At 40.7% G+C, this 22,818-nt stretch overlaps 1 pseudogene; it reads right to left on the bottom strand.

Moving 5' to 3' along the window:
• LOC100395738 (heat shock protein beta-1-like) overlaps window positions 1–22,818 on the bottom strand; it is a 136,480-nt pseudogene that overhangs the window by 17,511 nt on the left and 96,151 nt on the right.

The following is a 22,818-nucleotide window of genomic DNA, read 5'->3' as shown; positions in this document are numbered from 1 at the left end:
GGCATAAACTCTATCGCACAAAGCTGATGTATTTATGAGGGAGACAATTAAAGAGATAATAATCATAATACAGACTGAGTAATATAATAGGAGCGGCTACCCACTGAGAGTCAGGAATGGCTTCCTGACCAGTTAGGGGAAAATGTCCCACCCCTCAGAGTTCAGGCTTAGAAGTTAATTCTGATACAGGTTTTGGTAGACCTGGATATACTTAGTCAGGGTTAACTGAGAGGGGAGACCCCCTCCCCTCTTCCCAATTCCTGGCCTCCACATCCTCCTCCCCTATAGATGGGAAGGAGGGTGAAAAAGAAAATACCAAATACAAAAGATAACTCCCTTTTCAGTTCTCAGGGTCTCTGCTATCTATGAGCCTTGAAAGAGTTGCAAATGAATGTTATCACTATCACCAGAGCCCAGCACTGGGTCATGTTCCCCACATTTGCATGACCCAGGCTCCCTCGTGGAAATACCTCTGCCAACTAATAATTTACTGCCTTTGTCTTGTCTCTGTAAGCCCCCTCCCCTGCCTGTTCCCACTCATGCTGCATATGATTAGCAAATCAATGAAGCCAAAAAATTGCAAGGTGGAACGTCCAGCAAGTGGACAATGACATAGTTTCACCTCAGTTTTCCCTTTAGTGTTGTAAGCCTATAAAAGGGGAGAGAAGCTGCTTCTCAGGGAGCTCGATGAATGAGGCTGTAGCCCCCTGCAGCTCCCTGCCAAATAAAAAGCCACTTACTTCCTCAGTTTGGTGTTAAAGAGGTTTGTTACTCACTCCTGCTTCAAGTCAGGGTTAACCAGCTCTAAGACTAAGTTTGACTAAGAAATTTAAGTAGAATGGTGATGGACACACACAAAACAAGTTATTATGGAACCACATTACCAAATTCAAAGAAGTTTAATTCTGAAATCAAGATGAACTCTTCGGCCCTCTTAGAAAATCCTCATGTACCAAGTACATTATAGGCAATCTGTAGTTGGCTTAGTGGAAAAGTCTTACAAGTCAGGAATACATCACCATCAAGCAGCTTGGAACAGCCAAAGACTCCAAAGCTGAACTGACCAGGTTTGAAGCCTGGTTCTCCCATTTACTAGATATTTGACTTTCAGCTCAATCTCTCTATATCACGGTTTCCTTATCTGAAAAATGGAGATAATAACCACATCTACTTCATAGGGTTGTTATGAGAAAAACAGGTTAAGTAAATGTCAGGGTCACCAAGTCCCTAACTCAATGTCTCTCAAGACAGGGTGGCTGAAGCATTTATTCTAGGTAATACCTGCTTTTTCTAAGGATGAGATTACCTTCCTATGGGGGAAAGAAAACTTCTGATGTAGCCTCCGTTTCAACCAAAAAGACCCACTCTGACTGTGTTAGTTAATACTGAATGTCAAGTTGATTGGATTGAAAGATGCAAAGTATTGATCCTGGGTGTGACTGGGAGGGTGTTGCCAAAGAAGATTAATATTTGAGTCAGTGGGCTGGGAAAGGCAGACCCACCCTTAATCTGGTGGACACCATCTAATCAGCTGCCAGTGTGGCCAGGTTATGAAGTAAGCAGAAAAATATGAAAGGCTAGAATGGCTTAGCCTCCTAACCTATATCTTTCTCCCATGCTGGAGGCTTCCTGCCCTTGAACATCAGACTCCAAATTCTTCAGCTTTGGGACCCAGACTGGTTTCCTTATTCCTCAGCTTGCAGATGGCCTATTGTGGGAGCTTGTGACTGTGTGAGTTAATACTACTTAATAAACTCTCCTTTACACACACACACACACACACACATATCTTATTAGTTCTATTCCTCTATAGAACCCTAATACACTGACCATATTTAAATTAAAAACAGCTCTTGGGTCCCCTCTCTCCAGATATGTCATAATGAATGGAATATGTTTTCCCAAAAAGATTCTTGGCATGGTGGTACCCAACATCTCTTCTCCAGAATTAACAATATATGTTCAAGCAAAAGCAAGAGGCAGTCTCATACTAAGGGAGTAGAGATCCCAGAATGCAGTAACAAATTAGCATTATAACTCAGACATATATCTTTTCATATGTCAGGTTTCTTAAATTCAGCATCAAATTTAATTACATTGATTGTATTTTTTGTCTTATCTCAGATTATAAAATTAATTTTCATAAATCTTCAGCTTTCCCTATTGTCCACAAAAGTTAGCAAACAACTGTCCTTCTCTAGATCTTTAAAATAAATTACACTTAGGCATACACATTACCCCTAGACTGACAGACTTCTGCAAAACTAATTTCCCCATCCTCTTATCAGAGGTCTGTACTGGAGCAGCAACCACATGGAAACTATTTATAAGCTGCACAAGGCAAGTAAATGCCAGAAAGCAAACTTGGCTGCCTTTAAGATTTTACACAGACATTCCAAAGTCCCAGAGCAATTTCTTTTCCAAAATTTTAGTAATTAGTCATTTTCTTAAGCTTTAACAACAAAAAAAAGATAGACAAAATCTTCCTTAGGAGGACATTAGGATTGTATTACTCTACTTTGTCAGGCAGCTTAGTAAGTGTCCCATTGAGAGGGTCAGGAGTTGCAGCCCCTCCCAGCCTCACTGCAGATAAAAACTCCACTGATACGCACTTGAGCCCCTGACCTACAAGTTAACACTCCCTGTTTTTCCAGACGGCCATTCTCCGAAGTACAGGCTGACAATCATATCAAATGGGGCTAGGATCTGACCACCAACCTCATTTTCAATTGTGAGTAAAATCAGGATTTGAAGTCAGGTCTCTGAAGACCAGACACAATGACATGAACTTGGTCCCCTAATAAATCACAGCTGAAGTTAGCGTGCAGCAGAGCAAATGCTATATGATGCTGCTGGCAAGATGAATTCCATTGCAGTTTCACCTGTCCCTCTTTGCCTTGGCTTAAAACTTTCAAAGAAGTTTAATCAGAGTTCTCAGAACTCCATGTTTATCCTTTGTTTAAAAGCAATTTTTTTGTTCTTTTAGGAAATCATCTTACAGATGGCCTCAGGAGAAAAATGATGTATTTTATATGTATTCTGAGGTCTGTGGGTTCTCAGAGAAGCAAAGTTTAGAGCAAAAGCCACATGTGCATCTAGGAATTCCGGATGAAGAAAGAACAAAAATTATATATCAAGTCATTTCTGAAGTATTTTTAACATTTTATGCTTTGTACCTAGAAATGCTGAAAATAAACAATAATGTCTTGAAATTATGATTTACCTTCCAAATTCAGCTTCAGTGGAACAGGCGATATTTAAGAAACCATCATCAGTAAAAATCAAAACATCACAGAAATATTGATATTTTACCTCTATGCTCTTCTTAGCAATTTTTAAATCGGCCAAATGGTATAAATTCAGCATTGAAACCTCCAAAATACAAGCATTTTTTTTCTGATTCTTAATGCAAAGCTATGTACTCACAAAGAAAAATCAATTTATCAACCTTGTCTGTACATGACATTTTTCATTTCCCCACTTGCTGAGGAGAAAGACAATATATATTGCGGAATGAAGTGACGTTTAGAGAACTGTTGATTTTTTTCATTTACCACCTTATTAACATTTAAAATTTTTATTTCAAATATTACAAGTATAATCCTTCCCTACATATTTAAAATCAAACTAGCAAAATTCCTTGCAAGGAAGCAGAATTGTCATAGACTCAAATCATCCTTTTATGCCTGCTGTCAAAATGATGCATATTATCGCATCAAAAGCCTGAATAAGTGGAAAACTTGGGCTCTCTGGGCAATATTTTACAAAGTTATTCAGGTTTTCACTTGCCCTAAACTGATTTATTTCAATACGGAACTCGTGCCTTCAGGGCCTAGCCCATCCTTTGTTTCCTGACCACATTATGGTAACTGCAGAACCAGAAGTAGATTCATAAAAGAATCAGGTTTACTTCTAGAAAGGAATAGTTGGTCACTGGTGGTTACATCTTCTATATGTAGAGTGTTCTCTTAGTCACATCCTGACATGTGTAAAGTGGGTTTTGAGGAAATAGACTGCCTACCCTACTATTTCACAGAGTGAGCACTTTCTCCTAAAGCAATTTCATTATACTGAGTAAACCCATTGCTCAGGGTCCCTGAAGTGGGATGACAACCAATACTCAAACCATTCTGGCCTCAAGTGTTTTATGCTGCGGGAAAAATAACATCAGAACCGTTTACATCAATGCCAGCTCCTGGCCATTATTTAATTTGTTTTTTTGTTTTTGTGTGTGTGTGTGTGTGTGTGTTTTTTTTTTTTTTTTTTGAGATGGAGTCTCACTCTGTCACCCAGGTGGAGTGCAGTGGCATGATCTCAGCTCACTGCTACCTCCACCTCCCAGGTTCAAGTGATTCTCCTGCCTCAGTCTCCCAAGTAGCTGGAACTACAGACACATGCCACCATGCCAGGCTAATTTTTTGTATTTTTAGTAGAGATGGGGGTTTCACCGTGTTAGCCAGGATGGTCTCGATATCCTGACCTTGTGATCTGGCTGCCTCACCTCCCAAAATGCTAATTTGTTTCTTAAATAAAACTCTGTGGTATTGGTCATCCTCTTGCCATTTTCTAGCAGAAGAAACTAAGAATCAGAGGTATACAGAGGATTAAGTTCACTTGGCACTCAGGAATTTGAATCTTAATGGTCTCCATCCAAAACCTGGAATCTAGTCACTAAGTCTTCCTTCTTCTGTTTCTGGCCACAAGTAAAATGTAGTGGTTAAGTTCTGAAGCCTGTGTTCACATCCCACCTCTGTTCCTTCCCAGCTGCAGAACTTTGGTAAAAGTGTTGAACCACTGAGTGAGATGAGTCTAGAGACGTATGTGCCTCATAAGATGTTTGTGAATATTACAAAGTATGTGGAAAGTATTCCACTGCATCCCATGCCATAAAGTGTTTAATAAATATTGATGGCTGCCATTACATTGTGTTTTTATACTTTCAGGGAAACATCTAATCATTTTAGATTCTGGTTTCCAATTTCTTACTTTGGGATATGTCCTTACCCAGTTGGCCTTAATGTATGGAAAGTTCTATTGGACTCTGGCAGTGAGTCACAACAAGATGGAAAACCTTTCTTTACATTAGGGACTTAGTGCAGATGGATTTCAAACACTATCATTCAGAACAACGAACACTCAAAGAAATAATGATAGTGGTCTCCATAACTGTAATAACAAAATCCCCATACCACTCTAAGGATTCATAGGCTAGTTTAAATGCCTTCCAATGAAGGAGTGTTAAATTTTTCTTTGAAGTGCTACTGTTATGGATACGAGCAGAAGCAGCTCTGGGAACTTATTTAAATACAGAGTGCAAGGACACTCATTAGCTAAACAAGGCCCTTCCAGCCTGTACCTCCAGTGGCCACTAAGAACTTGCCTATACGTAACAGATGTTTCAAAACATCATAGATGTTGTTCCAAATGGTTATTTTGTCATTTTCACTTGGATTCATGTTGCACAGTAAGAGAGACTGCGATATATTTGAGAACAGATTCACTAAGCAATTACTGACTGCCTTCTTTGTGGAAGGTATTTTTTGGACAAAGAACTTGTGACTTTCATGATTTTGAATTATAAGTGGCTCCAACAAAAACCCACAATGATATCTCCAGTGTTTGCTCACTGAAATAGAATTGAATTTGCAAGGTGTGTTATTTCATTTTACATTACTATAAAGGAATACCTTCGGCTGGGTAATTTATAAAGAAGAGAGAGTTATTTGGTGCATGGTTCTGTACAAGAAGCATAGTGCTGGCATCTGCTTCTGGTAAGACGTCTGGAAGCTTACAATCCTGGCAGAAGGCAAAGGGGGAGTAGGTGTGTCACACAGTGACAGAGAGAGCAAGAGGGAAGGGAAGAGGTGCTAAGCTCTTTAAACAACCAGCTCTTCACTAATCTAATAGAGCTAGAACTCACTTATTACCAGGAGGAGGCACCAAGTCATTCATGAGGGATCTACCCCCATGACTCAGGTATCTCCCACTAGGCCCACCTCCAACACTGAGGATAATATTTTAACATAAGACCTGGAGGGGACAAACACCCAAACTGTTTCACAAAGTACATTGCATCAGTCAACTACTCTCATGGAATATGCCACTCCAAACCAATATTCATGTATTCTCATACATGTGTCTGCTGGCCAGCTTGGAATCCGTCAATCTAGGTGGTGCTAAACTGGATTTACCTTCACGTTTCAGGCTGGTTTAGGGTTAATCCTTGTGTCTTTCCTGCCTTAGAACTGGCTTTTCTTTTGTCAAACAGCAGATGTGCAAGCAGTCAAGGCCAACATCCAAGCACAATTCAAGCAACTGTGCCAAAATCCAATACAAACTACCTGGCTGAGACCAGTATCAAATAATCAAGTAGCACTCCCCACTAGGGGGACAGACTACAAAGTCCCACAGCAAGCAGTGTGGATACCAGGCAGCATAAAGAACTGGAGCCTGTAAGTCAATCTTTCATATATACTTTCTAGAAAATGGTTCATTCCTCATAGAGTGTCTATCATTAGACAGATAGGTGGCATGTGCCTATCCCTTAGAAACTTAAGCTAAGTATGTTTCTCTAAGATTTTAAAAATTATCACACATAATTTAAGATGTACAAATTTCCCTATTAAAAACGTGGCCATTACTTTTATATAACAATGAATCTTAAGCGAAAATTAGACCTGTGTCTACATATTAGGCTTATGGAAAATCCTGTTTAAAGCAAGATTGGCAGAAACTAACTTGCCTGCTCTCTGAGGTTAGGGATTATTCTGAAATCTTTATCATCATACTTTGTCCAGTGCTTGATATAAAATAGATGCCTGATAAAGATTCGTTTACTGAAAAACTGAAAACAGAATTACTGAACATCTCAGAGGCTGGCTCTGTGTTTACAATCCTTGCTTTTTATTAGTTACCGCTTGATCTTTTCTTAGCTTGTAGGTTTCCTCTGACTCATAGGGTCAAGACTTCCTACCCTGTGTGCTTGGTTATTGCCCATGTCTGGGAAGATATTTTATCTGTGAAATGAGGATTTGCCACTCGTTCCCAATAGAGTTGGTCAGACATGAAATTTGTGTTTGTATTGTTTTAAGGCTCTTTGGGCCAGCTTTTATATGCCTTTGCCTCTAACGTGTTTGTGTTTGCTTGTTTTGCACATTTGTTTCAAAAAGAAAACTATGTACAGAGCACTACGTCTCCTGTCCAGAATAATCAACCAAGTTCCTTCTCTTTACCCTTTCTTCCTGTTACTATCTTACTTGAAAAGATGCACAACTAGAAAATGGGATGACCTTTTGTCTGGTGCCAAACCATGACCCTACTTTCAGATCTTGCTATTTTCAGTCTAAATGGCTGAGTCATTAATTCAGTTTATCAATCTCTCTTCTCCTCATTCTCCTTTCTACATATTTGACTCTTTACACATTTGACTTCTTATATATTATTTTTATATTTTGGTTTTTAAAATTTATTATTATTTTTGAGACAGAGTCTCACTCTTTTGCCAGGCACCAGGATGAAGTACAGTAGCACGATCTTGGCTCACTGCAACCCCCGCCTCCCAACTTCAAGCAACTCTCCTGCCTCAGCCTCCTGGGTAGCTGAGACTACAGGCACATGCCACCACGCCAGGCTAATTTTTGTATTTTTTAGTAGAGATGGACTTTCTCTATGTTGGCCAGGATGGTCTCAATCTCTTGACCTCATGATCTGCCCTCCTCAGCCTCCCAAAGTGCTGGGATTACAGGCATGAGCCACCACGCCCGGCCCTATCATTATTTTTGAGATGGAGTCTCGATCTGTTGCCCAGGCTGAAGTGCAATGGCTTGATCTTGGCTCACTGCAGCCTCCACCTCCCAGGCTCAAGAGATTCTCCTGCCTCAGCTTCCCGAGTAGCTGGGATTACAGGCACCCACCACCACACCCGGCTAATTTTCTGTATTTTTAGTAGAGATAGTGTTTCACTATGTTGGCCAGGCTGGTCTCGAACTCCTGACATCCTGATCCAGCCACCCAAAGTGCTGGGATTACAGGCATGAGCCACAATGCCCAGCCTTATGTATTATCTATAAATTTTTAAAAATCTTACTTCTGGAACATAATTCATTCTTTTTGAACCTTTCAAAAATACATTGAAAATAATAGAATTCCTTTTGAATACAGCTATAAAAAAAAGTCTCCTCCCAACCTCTCATAACAGATCTTGAGTGAAATCTGAAATTAGGTGAGACCACCTTATGTTATAAGGAGCCATCAGAATATGGCAAGTCCCACACTGATTTAAGATATTCCCAGTCACAGGGAGTGTCTTCCATGCATTTGTGGAGTTAAAATGCAATAACTTTAGACAGTTCATTAGTCCACCAGGGCTTTAGTAATTATCTTCACAATTAATGAAAATATCTTTCATTAAAAGCTTGTAGCTGCCAGGTATGGGCTGAGCACTTTCTGTATACCATCTCCATTGATTCCAATAACCACTCACTGAGCCAGAAAGTAAAGCTAATTTACAGTGGACGAACCAAGGATTTGGACTGGTTATATATTCAGCCAGCTGGTCATGTAGATGGAACAGTGAAGATGTAAACCCAGGCTGACATCAGAGCCTGAGCTGTTACAATAGTTCTGTGAACTACACTTTTCAGCTGTTTTGTTGTTCTTTTTCTTTGCTGCATTAAAAGAATGGAATGCAAAAGTTTCTACTCAACTCCTAGAGACTTTGAGGATTGAGACGTCGCCCTTCAAGAAATAAACACTGGCTGATGAGTTGCTAACAATTTGGATGCCAAGGGTTCTGAGTATGATGGGCCAGCCACTCTGCAAGAACAAAGAAAACCCAGTTTCAAGAGAGTTGAAGTTCCTCTTCAATCCTGAAAGAGAATGATTTCCCCAGAATGAAAATAAGTCAGAAGAAAGCAGCTGAGAAGGAGGAGGTGAATAGGAAAAGAGTCAGGGACAGGAGACTTATCCCAAGAAGTAAGCTTAACTAAGGACACTTCTGAAGGACATGGGTTCAATGCAGAAAGCAAAAGTTTTAAACAGCAATGACTCTGAAGCCAGCCTGCCTTGGACCAAACCCCAATGTCATTATTCACTAGTTTTGTGACCCTTGACAATTTACCTAATCTCTATGCTACTCAACATCTACCTCAGTTTTCCCTTCTACAAAATAGGAATAATAACATCCACCTTATAAGGTTCTGAGGGTTAAATGAATTGATACCTGTTAAGTCATTAGGATGGTGCCTGGTTCAGGGTGTTTAGTAGGTGTCAGTCATTATTCATATGGTATTCGACAGCTTTGGAGTTGGGTGGGGCAATATTATTATCTGCCCAAAGCAGAAACATGTCCCATGACCTGCTCTCACATCTCCTGCTTGCCCCAGGAAATCATCCCAGTGAGGCTCAGAAAGGACTCATTCCAGAAGGATCCAACTGTATACCTGTAGCCTCCCAACAGGAACAGCTTCTGGCCATGCTACAAGAGCTCTGCTATGCCCTTTCGTAATTCCAAAAACAGGAAGTCTATTTAACTTAGAAGCCAAATGATTAACAACTGAAACCCCAGAGCCCCTTTCTTCTGGCCCCCACTTCTATTTTGCTCAGTTCTCCCATCTGAAAAGTAAAACCACTACCCACCTCACAGTATCATGAGCTCCTTTTTATTAAATGACAGAACAAATAAAAAGGAGCTAGTGGCCAGGTGCAGTGGCTTATGCCTGTAATCCCCAGCACTTTGGGAGGCCAAGGCAGGTGGATCACTAGGTAAAGAGATCGAGACCATCCTGGGCAACATGGTGAAACACCGTCTCTCCTAAAAATACAAAAATCAGCTGGGTGCAGTGGCACATGCCTGTAGTTCCAGCTACTCAGGAGGCTAAGGCAGGAAAATCGCTTGAACCAGAGAGACAGAGATTGCAGTGAGCTGAGATCGTACCACTGCACTCCAGTCTAGGCAACAGAGCAAGACTCTGTCTCAAAAAAAAATAGGAGCTAGCACAGTGCCTGAAATGCAGTAGACAGTTTAAAAATACAGTTGTCACGTGATATTTGCATGGATTGTTTCCAGAACCTCCCTCAGATTCCAAAATCAGCAATGCTAGAGTCCCTGATGTAAAGGGGTAGAGGATTTGCATATAACCTATGCACATCCTCCCATATACTTCAGATCATCTCTAGATTACCTATAATACCTGATACAATGTAAATGCTATATAGATGTTGTATTGTATAGGGAATGACAAAAAATCTGCACATGTTCAGTACTGATGCTTTTTTTTTTTCAAATATTTTTGATCTGCAGTTTGTTGAATCCATGGTGTGGAACCCACAGGTACAGAGGGCTGAAGTGTATTCATTTCTTTCCTTCTTTCCTTAAGCTACAGACAGCCCTTACTAAACACTGTTAAGGGACTAATGGCTTGAGGTAAAAAGCTTAGTGGGAAGTGGGGAATTAGTTCTGTCATTAAGCCACTGCTGCCTATACCATATCTACTGATTTATTCTTTCCCCAAGTGTGTGTTTTTCTTAATGTATGTAGGTCAGAAAGAATGACTTCAATATAGAAATTAAATGAGTATAATAATAATAATCACTAATAATATCTAGCTTCAGAAATGTAAGAAAATTGGCTTCTGTTTCTTTAATAGAAAAGTCTATGGTTTTTCTTTTTTGGTCCCTAGAAAATTAAATCATAATTTATTCCGGTGTTTCAGGAGGGGATCTGTTCTGCTGAAATCATTAGATTTATTTAAGTTCACACAACAGAAGGAAACATTCTGGAGGCTCTTTTTCATTGTTAAATGAGCACCTATGTGGTATTGCCACAGATAAAGAAGATCAAGGTACTTTGAGGAATAAAACAGAAAAGGCACTAACATAAAAATTAATCAGATTAAGTGTATTAGTAGATAGAGACCTGCAATCTGTTTTCTCCACCCGCTGTGTGACAACATGATAAAAGTAATCAGGGAAACTACTGGAGAGGGCCCGCAATTTAAAGACCAGTATGCTAGAAACAAAGGCTTCCTTGAAGTACTCTTTATGATGCTACACCTAACTCTCAGCAGGACAGCTAATTTCTCACACCAATCAGTCTATTCCAAGAAATGCTGAGGTGGAAAAATAAAATCCCTGCTGCACACTTTCCTGTCTTTCCCCAGATTCTAAATCTTCACACTGAAAATAATTTGCAAGCACAGGCATCTCTGGAATTCAACGGATTTCCCTTACCACCCTGCCTTTGTTCCTTCAATCCTAGAGGGATGCTTCAAGCAGACAGGAAATGTGACCTAGAAGTGTGGCGACACATTTGTGTCTTGTTTCAGAAAGATGAGTGTTTCTCAGCCTCCTCTAGTTGAACTCACACATTCCATCTTTGGAGAAAGTTTTAAACAGTTCTGGCTTATTTGGAGTCCTTTGTTCTCGGGACCAGTTTAGGAAGCTGCCTGCAGGGACACAATGGCCGTGGAGAGCACAGCACTTTGAATACGTACCTTCAGGGATGGGAGTATGCTACTGATATTTTTTTTAATCATGACTTCCTGGGCAAGATTTTTTGTTACCAATCGGTAATATCAATCCTAATCCAGATCACACTTCAAGAATCTATTTAAATGATCTTACACTAATCAATAGCATGATAGAATATAATTGCATAAACTTCAAATTAGTTCTAATTTTCCCCTTTGAATATAAAATGTCATGTAAACTCTTCCTAAAGACATAAATGAAAAATATGTGGATATTCCACACAAATATCTATATCTAGGCAGGCTTTATGTAAATGAAACGAGACATAGAAAATATACCTATATTAACCAGTATTGATTTACTTTCATTTATCAATAATTCCTTTATTTTCTTAATGAAATAGGATTTAAGGGTAAGGAAATCAGGATGATTAAAGTAAAATGTCTTGGGTTCAAACTGACACCAAGGAGCCTAAACAAGCTCAGAGATGCCATTAGTCAATATGGAAAATGTGGGTGATCTAGGAAGAAACTGTTGTCTTCCCCACTCCAACCCTGAGCAGCCCTGTGGGCCCAGGGTTTGTTGAACAGAAGTGGGGGGTCTAAATTTCAGACCCCATGTTCTACCTCAGCCAGGTGCGTTCTCACATTTCACAAACAGTACAATCACCGAAAGCACCCAAAGCCACCTTCCGCAGCAGAGCAAGAGCATATCAGTAATGAGTCCTTGCTTGATAACAGAGACTGTCTGGCAGGTGAATCTTTAAAAAGGTGGCCTCTCCTTCAGGCTTGTGGTTATTCAAGTGAAAGTGAAAGGTTTCCCTGTCATGACATAAAACTGAGCAAAAAATAATCACCATATCTCTTGCCAACTTTGTCTCCTTGACTCGGGGAGATTTTAAATATAGACCAAATGCTCCTTACATCAGTAGCAAATCAGCCCCTGTGTCACTATTGGATTAATAATGACTTAGGAAACATATCTCTGATATGAAAGGCTCTAGCACACCAAATACCCTGATACAGGAACACTTCCTACTGCAGGCATGGCTGTGGTACTATATACTCAGTGTACTAGATGAGCAGTTGTATTCTTTAGATATTTAGAATAAATTTTATCTTTCCAAATGAAAATTCCAACACATTACTCTTCACAGGAAAAAAAAAAGTCATAATCAGTGAAGACATTAGAAACCACCCAAATAATTTCTTCTGAATCATCTATCTGCTCGACTTCTCCCCTACCCTCACCTTCCCATTGTCCGTAGTTGCCAGCAAGTAAACATGAATGCTGAATCAAGAGCGAAAGTAAAACAGAAACACATATTTATGTAAACTGGTATTGATTCAACTAGGAAGAAACCCCATAGCTTTCAAGGCCTGAGTCACAAATCATTATGATCAGAAATGCTGACATGCTAGGAATGCACAAGTATTTCTGCTTATTATCATGGCCCAATCCTGTTGCAGAGCAAGAGTTAAGCTGAAAAACAGTAAATATGGTTTTAAGCCTCCATTTATCAGGCAATATTTTTGGAAAGGGAGGACACAGTGGCAATGAGTCCAGGCTTGCATATTCAGCTCTACACTCGGTCACCAAAAAGATCCGCATTTGGGAAAATCAGAGGGAGGTCACACCACCTTTCCAAACAAGAGAAAACTCTGTTCTTCCCAAGATGACCCGAAATGTTCTAATTATTGGTTATTCCCTCTGGTTGGTGATGCAGCCAACAAGCACGTAGAGTTCAGTGAACCCACAAGTGCACAGCTGTTATCTTTGACTTATGGCCAAAACAAAAATTGGAACAGAATTTACTCAGACAAGTATAAAGGCTTCTGTTTAAAACAGCTATTTTCTAAGCCAGATAAACAGCTTTGAAATGGAGAAGAAATGAATCCTTTTCTAGAATGTCTGAATCAAAGTGAGGTCAGCATCTTGAAGACGAGATGTTAACATAGATTACCCACATGGCTGCCCAAGGCTCCCAAAGCATGAGGCAGCCTCCACACCTCCAAGTTATCCATACTTCTACTTCATTTTTTTTTTTTTTTTTTTGTCAACTTGTTTTTGTGTTTTGGAAACAATTTTCTGCATTTGGGAAAGGTGGCTATGTTTAGTTAGTTGATGATATAAAACATTAAGAACAGAGAATTGCTGTGTTGGAAGCTTCTGTGAGCCAGCAATTGCATAGGCCAGTGGTCCCTTTGGCCAGTAGCATGAGAGGCTTTTATGTGGCAGTTTGAGGACAGAAGAAACAAAGTGGCATCACTGTGGGCTTGAGTTAGTGATTCTGGCCTTTGGAGTTCCGCTAAGAAACATTAGCAAAAACCCAATTTTTTATAGGTGGCAAAGGGACTGGTAAGAAATAACTGGTAAGAGAAGCAGGGAAAAATCACCCTCCTTGTGCCCTACACAAATACTGTGTGCCTGTGCTAATCTGGCAATCCATCTTACAATCACCAAACAGTGCAGAGCAAGGAAGCAATTCGCACTGCAATAGTGCTCCTCCGAGCTTTTCATAGCTTGATGCCTATTGCAGCTGCTTATATTGTACCAGCAGGTGGGTATAAAATAGCAGATTCCAGAGCCTACAGAAGCCGTATCCCAGGGTAGAAGACGAGATGATTTTTTTTCCAGTACAGTGAATATGCATATCAATGTACCTGAATGGAGAGCTGGGTCCTAGTGAGCTGTCATCAGCAGCAAATCTGTCTGTACTTCCATCTCAAGTGGCCTATTTCAGCAATAACAAGGCTTATGCAGCAAGGGTTTGAAAAACCTGCTTCTCTCTTGATTCCAGGGGGCTTACAGACTATGTCTGCAGTGTAGACAGCCTTGAGGCCACTATCAAAATTCATTCATTCCCAAATTCTCCCTGCACTCATCCTTCGCAGCAATAGTAAAATCTCACTAGTTTGAAAGTCCTGGGTTTTCTAGAATAGTAAGTGCAGAATATCCAGACATTGTAAGAACAATTATAACTACACAGCATTGTGGCCTGTTCTAAAATACTCTATCGTTAAGGCAGTCAGCTGCATAATTGGTGTCAACTTCATACCTAATGGGCAGGGATAGTTATCAGAAGCCCACTGAACAAATGGATGGGAAGTTTCAAACCTACAAGCATCAAGCTCCTCCAAAAATAACAAGAAGTGACAGCTGAAGTCATGCTTAACAGAATTGGTTTAAAAATGTGAAATGGATTTTAAAAGCAGCACTGCCTCCATATTGGGTGTGAATGAGGCTTCCTATGAAATATCATAGGAGGGGAAATCCCTATTAAAGCTGAGACTCATGCTTTGTTCTCTGTGTCTGACAACTGGATCTCTCTAGATAATACTTGAAAGGATGGAGAGGTGTGGCAGCAGATGGGTGGGAGGGCAAGGCTGTGTAAAACAACCCTCTAAGAAAGAGTTTCAGTGAACTTCATAAGTGGCACCATTAGGACCTGTCTGTGTAACAATTCCAGAACTGCTGCTTATCTGGCCATTTGTTTTCATAAAATGAGCAAGGAGAATCATGTCTGCCCCCTTCCTTCCCTCCCTGAGACTGTGTGTTTCCTGCTGGTGGTTGTCTGTTTATTTTCTTTTACTCTTTCCCCATCCGATTCATGGCTTTCTTATAATCCTCTAACACTGGGGTCAGAAAAATTTTTCTGTAAAAGGACAGAGAGTAAATAGATTAAAAGTTTGCAGAATATACTGTTTCCGTCACAACTACTTAACTCTGCAGTTAGAGAGCATGACGGCAGCCACAGACAATACACAAATAAATGGGCGTGGCTGAGTCCCAAGAAACGTTATCCACAAAGATAGGTTGGGTGTCGCATTTAGCCCACAGCCATAATTTGAGGATCTCTTCTCTAAGACACTGTATCTTAAAGTCAGCTCTGGGAAATACTGTGAATTTTATTTACTTTCCTACACTTGATAACCCTCTGTGGTAGATTATTAGAGCAGCAGTCCCCTCATTTGTTCATAGCTCTCACTCTCCAGGATTCGGGGAGTCTCTTCCCATACTGATTATTAGGGACTGAACTGCATCCTCCCAAAATTCATATGTTGAAGGCCTAACCCTTAGTACTTCAGAATGTAACCATATTTGGAGATAAGTTCTTATTTTTATATGGTGAAAAGATATAGACATATTAGCAATTAACCAGCTGGACTCAGTTTAGATGATCCCAATTTTGTTGGCAACATCCAAAGCATCATAATCAGGAGCCAGATGAACATACGTCTTCTTCTCTCCATCAGGCTGAATCCAGGTGTTGATCTTGGCCACATCAATGTCCGAGAGCTTCTTCACAGCCTGTGTGATCTGGTGCTTGCTGGCGTTAACATCCACAATGAACACAGTGTGTTGCTGTCTTCTATCTTCTTCACAGCGGACTCAGTGGTTAGCGGAAACTTGATGATAGCATAGTGGTCAAGCTTGCTTCTCCTGGGGGTTGCTCTTCTGAGAATATTGGGGCTGCCTCTGGAGTTGCAATGTCTTGGGCTGCTGGAAGGTGGGTGACATGTGGATTATCATCTTCTATTTTTTGTGGCTGTGGACACCTTTCAACACTACCTTCTTGGCTTTTAAAGCCTTCATTTTGCTTCAACTTTAGGAGGGACAGGAGCTTCCTTCTTCACCTTTGCTGCCATCTTGTGAAAAGGGTCTGATAAGGTCTTTAGAGGGGTGATTAAGTTAAAAATGAGGCCATGACCCCTAATCCAACATGATCAGTGTTCTAAGAAGAAGAGACACCAGAGATGCAGACATAGAGAAAAGACCATGTGAAGAGGCAGCAAGAGGGTGGCCATATGAAAGCCAAGGAGACAGACTTGAGAGGACACCTTGATCTTGGACTTTCAGATTCTAGAACTGTGAGAAAACACATTTCTGTTGTTAGGCCACCTAACCTGGGGTACTTTGTTATAGGAGCCCAGGGAAACTAATATACTGACACTGGGCCATACATGTGACTTTCTTTGGCCAAGGGGCAGTAGCAAACATGATATAAGCAAAGACTTGGAAACTCTCTTGCTGCTCTTGAGAGCCCTGCCAGCAACCAAGTTTGGGCTAATCTGCTGGATGAGGAGATAACATGGCCCATCAGCTCACTGCCTCAGCTCACAAGTTAAACCCCAGATGCAGTTGCCTAGCTTACTGCCAGCCACCACACATGCATGAGAGTCCAACGGTCCAACAGAGATCAGCAGAAGAGCCACACAGCTGAGACCAGTCCCAACTGCGGATCCACGGAATACTGGTATTGTTTTAAGCCACTAAGTTTTGAGGTAGTTTGTGACATACATCAGGCAACAGGTATACCATGCACCCACTTCCCATGTCTTTGCTACCCCAATACTTAGACTATCTTCTTTGTCTCTTGCTTACTTGGGCTGCTTCAAAGCAGCACTCCTTTATATAACTCTTTGCCTATCCTCCTCAGCCATCCAGTATTTCAGTCTGGTGCCTCATCCGCTCAGGACACCATTGTCTGTTGGGTGAGTGTATTCACTTTCTTTTGCCATGATAACAAATTACCATAAGTTTTGCAACTTCAAACAGTGTGCACATTTATTACCAGATCTATAGGTCAGAAGCTTGACATGGATCTCACCAGGTTAAAATCAAGGTGTCGGCAGGACTGTGTTCCTTTCTGGAGGCTCTGAATTGGTTTCCCTGCTGATTCAGATTGTTGGCAGAATTTATTTTCTTGCTGCTGTAGGATAGGGAGCTCTGTTTTCTTGCTGGCTGTGAGCTAAGGGCGGTTCCCAGACTCCAGGGGCCACCCACGTCTCGGCTATTAGTTTGTTCCTCCATCTTCAAAGCCAGCAAGGTAGGTCAAGTCCCTCTCATGTTTTGAATCTCTCCTGCCTCTTCATTTATCACATTTCTCTGACTCCAGTTAGCAAAATTTCTCTGCTTTTAAGGGTTTATGTGATTAGACTGGGCCCACCCTGATGATCCAGGATAATCTCCCCATCTCAAGATCCATAACCTTGATCACATCTGTAAAAAGTCCCTTTTGCCACATAGCATAGCACATTCACAGGATCTGGGAATGAGGATGTGGATATTTTGAAAAAAGGAGGGATCCATTATTCTGACCAGCATAGTTGGCAACTTGTGGCAATGAAATCAGAGACTGCTTGGGAGTGGTTGCTCACATCTGTAATCCCAGCACTTTGGGAGGCTAAGGCAAGGGGATTACTTGAGCTGAGGAATTTGAGACCAGCCTGGGCAACATAGTGAGACTCCTTGCTTTATTTTATTATTTTATTTTATTTTATTTTATTTTATTTTATTTTATTTTATTTATTTTATTTTATTTTATTTTATTTTATTTTATTTTATTTTATTTTATTTTATTTTATTTTTTATTTTTTGAGACTGGAGTTTCGCTCTTGTTACCCAGGCTGGAGTGCAATGGCACAATCTCGGCTCACCACAACCTCCGCCTCCTGGGCTCAGGCAATTCTCCTGCCTCAGCCTCCCGAGTAGCTGGGATTACAGGCACGCGCCACCACGCCCAGCTAATTTTTTGTATTTTTAGTAGAGACGGGGTTTCACCATGTTGACCTGGATGGTCTCAATCTCTTGACCTTGTGATCCACCCGTCTCGGCCTCCCAAAGTGCTGGGATTACAGGCGTGAGCCACCGCGCCCGGCCCTGACTCCTTGCTTTATAAAAACTTTTTGGAAAATAGGTGTGGTGGCATGTGCTTGTAGTCCCAGTTGCTCAGCTGACTGAGGCAGGAGCATCTCTTGAGCCCCAGAGGTCAAGGATACAGTGAGCCATGATCATGCCACTGTATTCCAGCCTGGGCAACAGAGCAAGTCCCTGTCTCAAAAGGAAAGAAAAAACAAAGAAGAAATCAGAGACTAGTTCTCACTAGCTCTCCATGACAATCAGGATTTTTCAAGGGCTAACTACAAACTCCATGGCCCAATCCCCTTTGCAACCACTGTACAACAGCCCCAATAGTCTAAAATTGCTGCTCTTATTTACTGTGGAGTAGTCTTCACCCACGTGCCCCTGCATCTGTACAGCTGTTCTCCATGCATAGTTGTAAATTAGGACATGTGGACTATGAGCACCTGAATAAGAGGTTTTCAAGAATAGTGTCTAGAATCTCTTATGTCATTGTCTTGGGCAAATGAGCTGTAACAGGTAGTCACTTTTCTATCCCTACTGCTTCAAGAAGCACTAAGAAATTTCTAAGCTAACATCTAATAGTGTGTACAGGGGAAGTGCCAGTGTTATGATGAGTATCATAAGTTTCTACTCCTATCTACATGGAACTTTGCAAACTGGCTTATTGTAGCCTATTAAAGCTACTAAGATCCATTCTGTATCAGTTAGGATGCCTTCAGCTGTGAGAAAAAGAAACTGATTTAAACTGGCACACACAATATGAAAAATTACTATTTCACATTACAAGAAGCACTGACACAGATAAGACTTCAGGGTTAGTTAACTCTGTGGCTCGGAAAAATAATCAAGGTCCCAATTTCATTCTCTCTCTCCACCCTGACATTCTTGTGTCTCAAGTTGGGAGCAAAGTGTCTGTGGCTCTTTCTAGCATCACATCCAATTAAACAACATCCAGAGGAAGAAGGGCAATTGTCTCTTCCTGTGCCTCTATCTTTGTTGTGAGGAAGCGCTTTCCTACAAGTTCCCCCGGTAGACTTCCCTCTGGTTTCATTGGCAGAATTGACCTAATTTTAAAGCAAGGCAAGGGAATGAGAACATGTCACTTCATCAAGGCCTTCCTTGATCCCTTGATCACCCTTTTAAAACAGCAAGCGTTCCCGACAACATCTCCCAGCATTCCCTTCTGCCCCTGCTGAGGCTGGGTTTTTCTCCTTAGTTTTTATCACCACACGCTTTACTTTGTTATTTGTACTTCTTCTTCCACACACACTAGAATGTCATTTTCATTGTGTTAGGGATTCAGGGTTGTTTTATTCGCCTAAAACAGTATCTGTCACATAATAGTGGTCTCTCGATATTGTTACATAAATGAATGAGTTATAACCCTTGAACTAATCAAGTCCTTGGTGCAAGATGTAAGATCCACTTCTCCTAAGTCATATGGCTGTGGTGGGAGGATGAATTACAGAACAAAATTGAATGAATGTTATGAGTAGGTGTAGGGAGTAAATGCTAGATAGGCAACCTACATTCTCACTCCTCATTTCCCACCACACCCATCACCAATATTGGGCTAGAGTGACTTTGAAAAGACAGACAGGCATGTCAACCTTAGAGGGGCTTACGGGTCTCAGGTAATCTTTTCTTCCAAGGAGTCCTGGTCCAATCCAGACAGGTAGAAACTTCTTTTCACAGATCCATTTATGCTTTCATCGTTTAGGGTAGAAGGAATGATTACTGATGCTATCAAGTCCAGTGGTTTTATTTAACCTTTGCTATTCTAATAGTTGTAATACTTTATATAATTTACACATAGAATTCTGAGGAAACAATTTTCCTAAAGTTTACATGCTAATAAGAAGGGGGTTTCTCAGCCCAGACAGAGTGGCTCATGCCTGTAATCCCAACACTTTGGGAGGTTTAGGCTAGAGGATCACTTGAGGCCGGGAGTTCAAGACCAAACTGGGCAATATAGATGCGATCTCTACGAAAAATGTAAAAAATTAGCTGAGTGTGTAGCCACATACATTTTAGTCCCAGCTACTCGAAGGCTGAGACAGGAGGATTACCTCAGCCTCTGAGTAGCTGGGGGAGGGGGGAAAAAAAAGGAAGGAGTTTCTCGTGGAAATAACCATCTAAAGCAATTAATGGAAGGAGTAAAAGGGGCTAAGGAAAGCCATCAGGCTGATCAGGCTATTCAAAGCACTCCAGCTGGAGGTGCCTGAGCAAAACTTGCGAAAGGATAATCCATCATGTTTCCCAGCATGTTCTGCTCTCAAGGTTTTTGAGTGCCGGAAGGTAGGGGATCACCTGGTCTTTTAAGATCTCCTTCTAGACCCCTACCTCAGAGGAGAAGCCAACATATTCACTGCACAGAGCTGTAGATCACGTGCCCCACTGATGTCAAATCCTAGAAATCTCTTTCCAGTCTCCTTCCAAAGACCTTTCTTTGGAAAGGCTTCCTTTTGAGAAGAAAACAAAGGGACCATTTGGTCTGTTTATGCTGAATCATTAACATTGGACTGTCTTGCTGCATATATATTAGGTTGCTGCAAAAGTAACTGCAGTTTTTGGCATTATTTTCTTTTTTTTTATAGATGGAGTCTCGCTCTTTCACCCAGGCTGGAGTGAAATGGTGCAATCTCAGTTCACTGCAACCTCTGCCTCCCGGGTTCAAGCAACTCTCCTGCCTCAGCCTCCTGAGTAGCTGGGATTATAGGTGCATAACACTATTCCTGGCTCATTTTTGTATTTTTACCAGAGATGGGGTTTCACCAGGTTGGTCAGACTGGTCTTGAACTTTTGACCTCATGATCCACCCACCTCAGCCTCCCAAATGTGTTTGGATTATAGGTGTGAGCTACCACACCCAGCCTTTGGCATTACTTTCAATGGCAAAAACCTCAATACTTTTGCACCAACCTAATAATGACCTACCCTAACCCAGGCTCCAGGGTTCTCTTCCCCCTTGGAACCCGCTTTGCCTAAGTAAGGCTTGCTTCCTTCAGAATCCTCACTGCACTTCGTCGTTGCCCTCATCATCCCCCATAGGCTTTGTTCCCTTGGGGGGCTGATTCCACTCCAACACGCAGCCAAAGAACAGCCTGAGTGACTTCTGCCAGTTTCCATTCCTAGACCTCCAAACTCCTTCTTGGAATTCCTTATAGCCTCCGGGGCCAGCTCCTCTCAAAGAAGCAAATCCTCTTTAGGTACTGCCTGAGGAAATCCTCCTTATTCTCTAATATTTCTATTATTTATTTTCTTGCTCAAATTATTCCAACTCTGGCCACTAAGAGTTACTCTAGGTTGACACCAGTGTCTTTACAGAAAAAGCCCTTTCTTTTTGCACACTTCCTGACTCCACAAGATGATCCAGGTTAATTTTGTATTCTCCCAGCCTACTCAGGAATTTATCACTTCTTTATGAAGCCCTGGTTTCCTTTATTGAAAAACAGTGTTTAGAAACCAAGATCTGGGCATCAGGTGTATTCATTGCTGTTGTAGTGTCACTGCCTGTAGGCCCTTTCAACAGGGAGAGGTGGGAATTCATATCTGTATACTGACCTATGCATACACACATATCTGTATTTTTGTACCTATCTATCTGTCTATAGATCAAAGTCCATGAGTTTATGCTGATACCTCTGATTCTAGTCCAACACCAAAGATTTCATTTTAGCCTTACCCCTTTCCTTATCTGTAACATTCTTCTTCAACAGTGAGAGACCTGACTTATTATCTACTTTCTGATTTATTCTATCTACCATATAAATAGATATATTTACTTGTTTATTCAACTCCAGAATACACATAAAGTTTTTCAGGATTTTGAACCCATGACCCCTTGAGAAACACATTTACTAACTAAATTATGTCACTTGTATACAGTTATTTTTGTCTTCACCATATTTAGTCAAAATACCTTTTTCCAATGTTACCTATGTAGCTCATCTTAGGGCAGACACAACTAAACAAGCTTTTAGGGTCATACTCTTAGGTCCTACTTTTAAATATGCAGGCTAATTGAGTGTCAATTATATATTGTACCAGATCTTCAATTGTCTTCTTTATCAGCTTAAAGCTCTTCATTAAATAAGAATAGGCTTGACTCTTGTGCATATTGTATTTATGCTATATTATTTTTCTATATAATACTTTGAATGTCTGAGATGATCATTATAAATTTCTTTTTATTATTCTAAATTTGTATTATCCCCTTAAGTGGTATATTGAATTGCTATAGTTCACAACCTCCAGCCATAAACTACAAAGCAATAAAATCTTCTAATTAATGTACACATATGCAAAGTTTATAATTAAATGCAAAGCTATAATTGGACCCAGTGCCCATCTAACACAAAACAGCAATAGCAATGAACTAGAGGGAAAAAAATAATAGCTGGAATACTCAGTCATTGAAGTTGAAATGGTTATTTACCATAACTTAAAGAAAAAACATTATTCCAGATTGTAGGGAGAAGAAATATCCATAAAACCAATAAGGAGAAAATATTAATTTATCATTATGCAGGCGGATAAGGTCTACTATGCTTATAACACACTAATGTGGGGGAAGACCATAGGAAATTTATGGATGTGGTAGTTAAGGAAATAAGCTCATCTGCTGACTATAATCTGGCCACATATACCCCTACACACAGCCAAAAAAAAAAAAAACACACACACACACACACACATCTC

The sequence above is a fragment of the Callithrix jacchus genome, chromosome 1, assembly GCF_049354715.1.
Source record: "Callithrix jacchus isolate 240 chromosome 1, calJac240_pri, whole genome shotgun sequence".
Taxonomy (NCBI): domain Eukaryota; kingdom Metazoa; phylum Chordata; class Mammalia; order Primates; family Cebidae; genus Callithrix; species Callithrix jacchus.
This window is presented reverse-complemented; position numbering and strand designations above follow the sequence as displayed.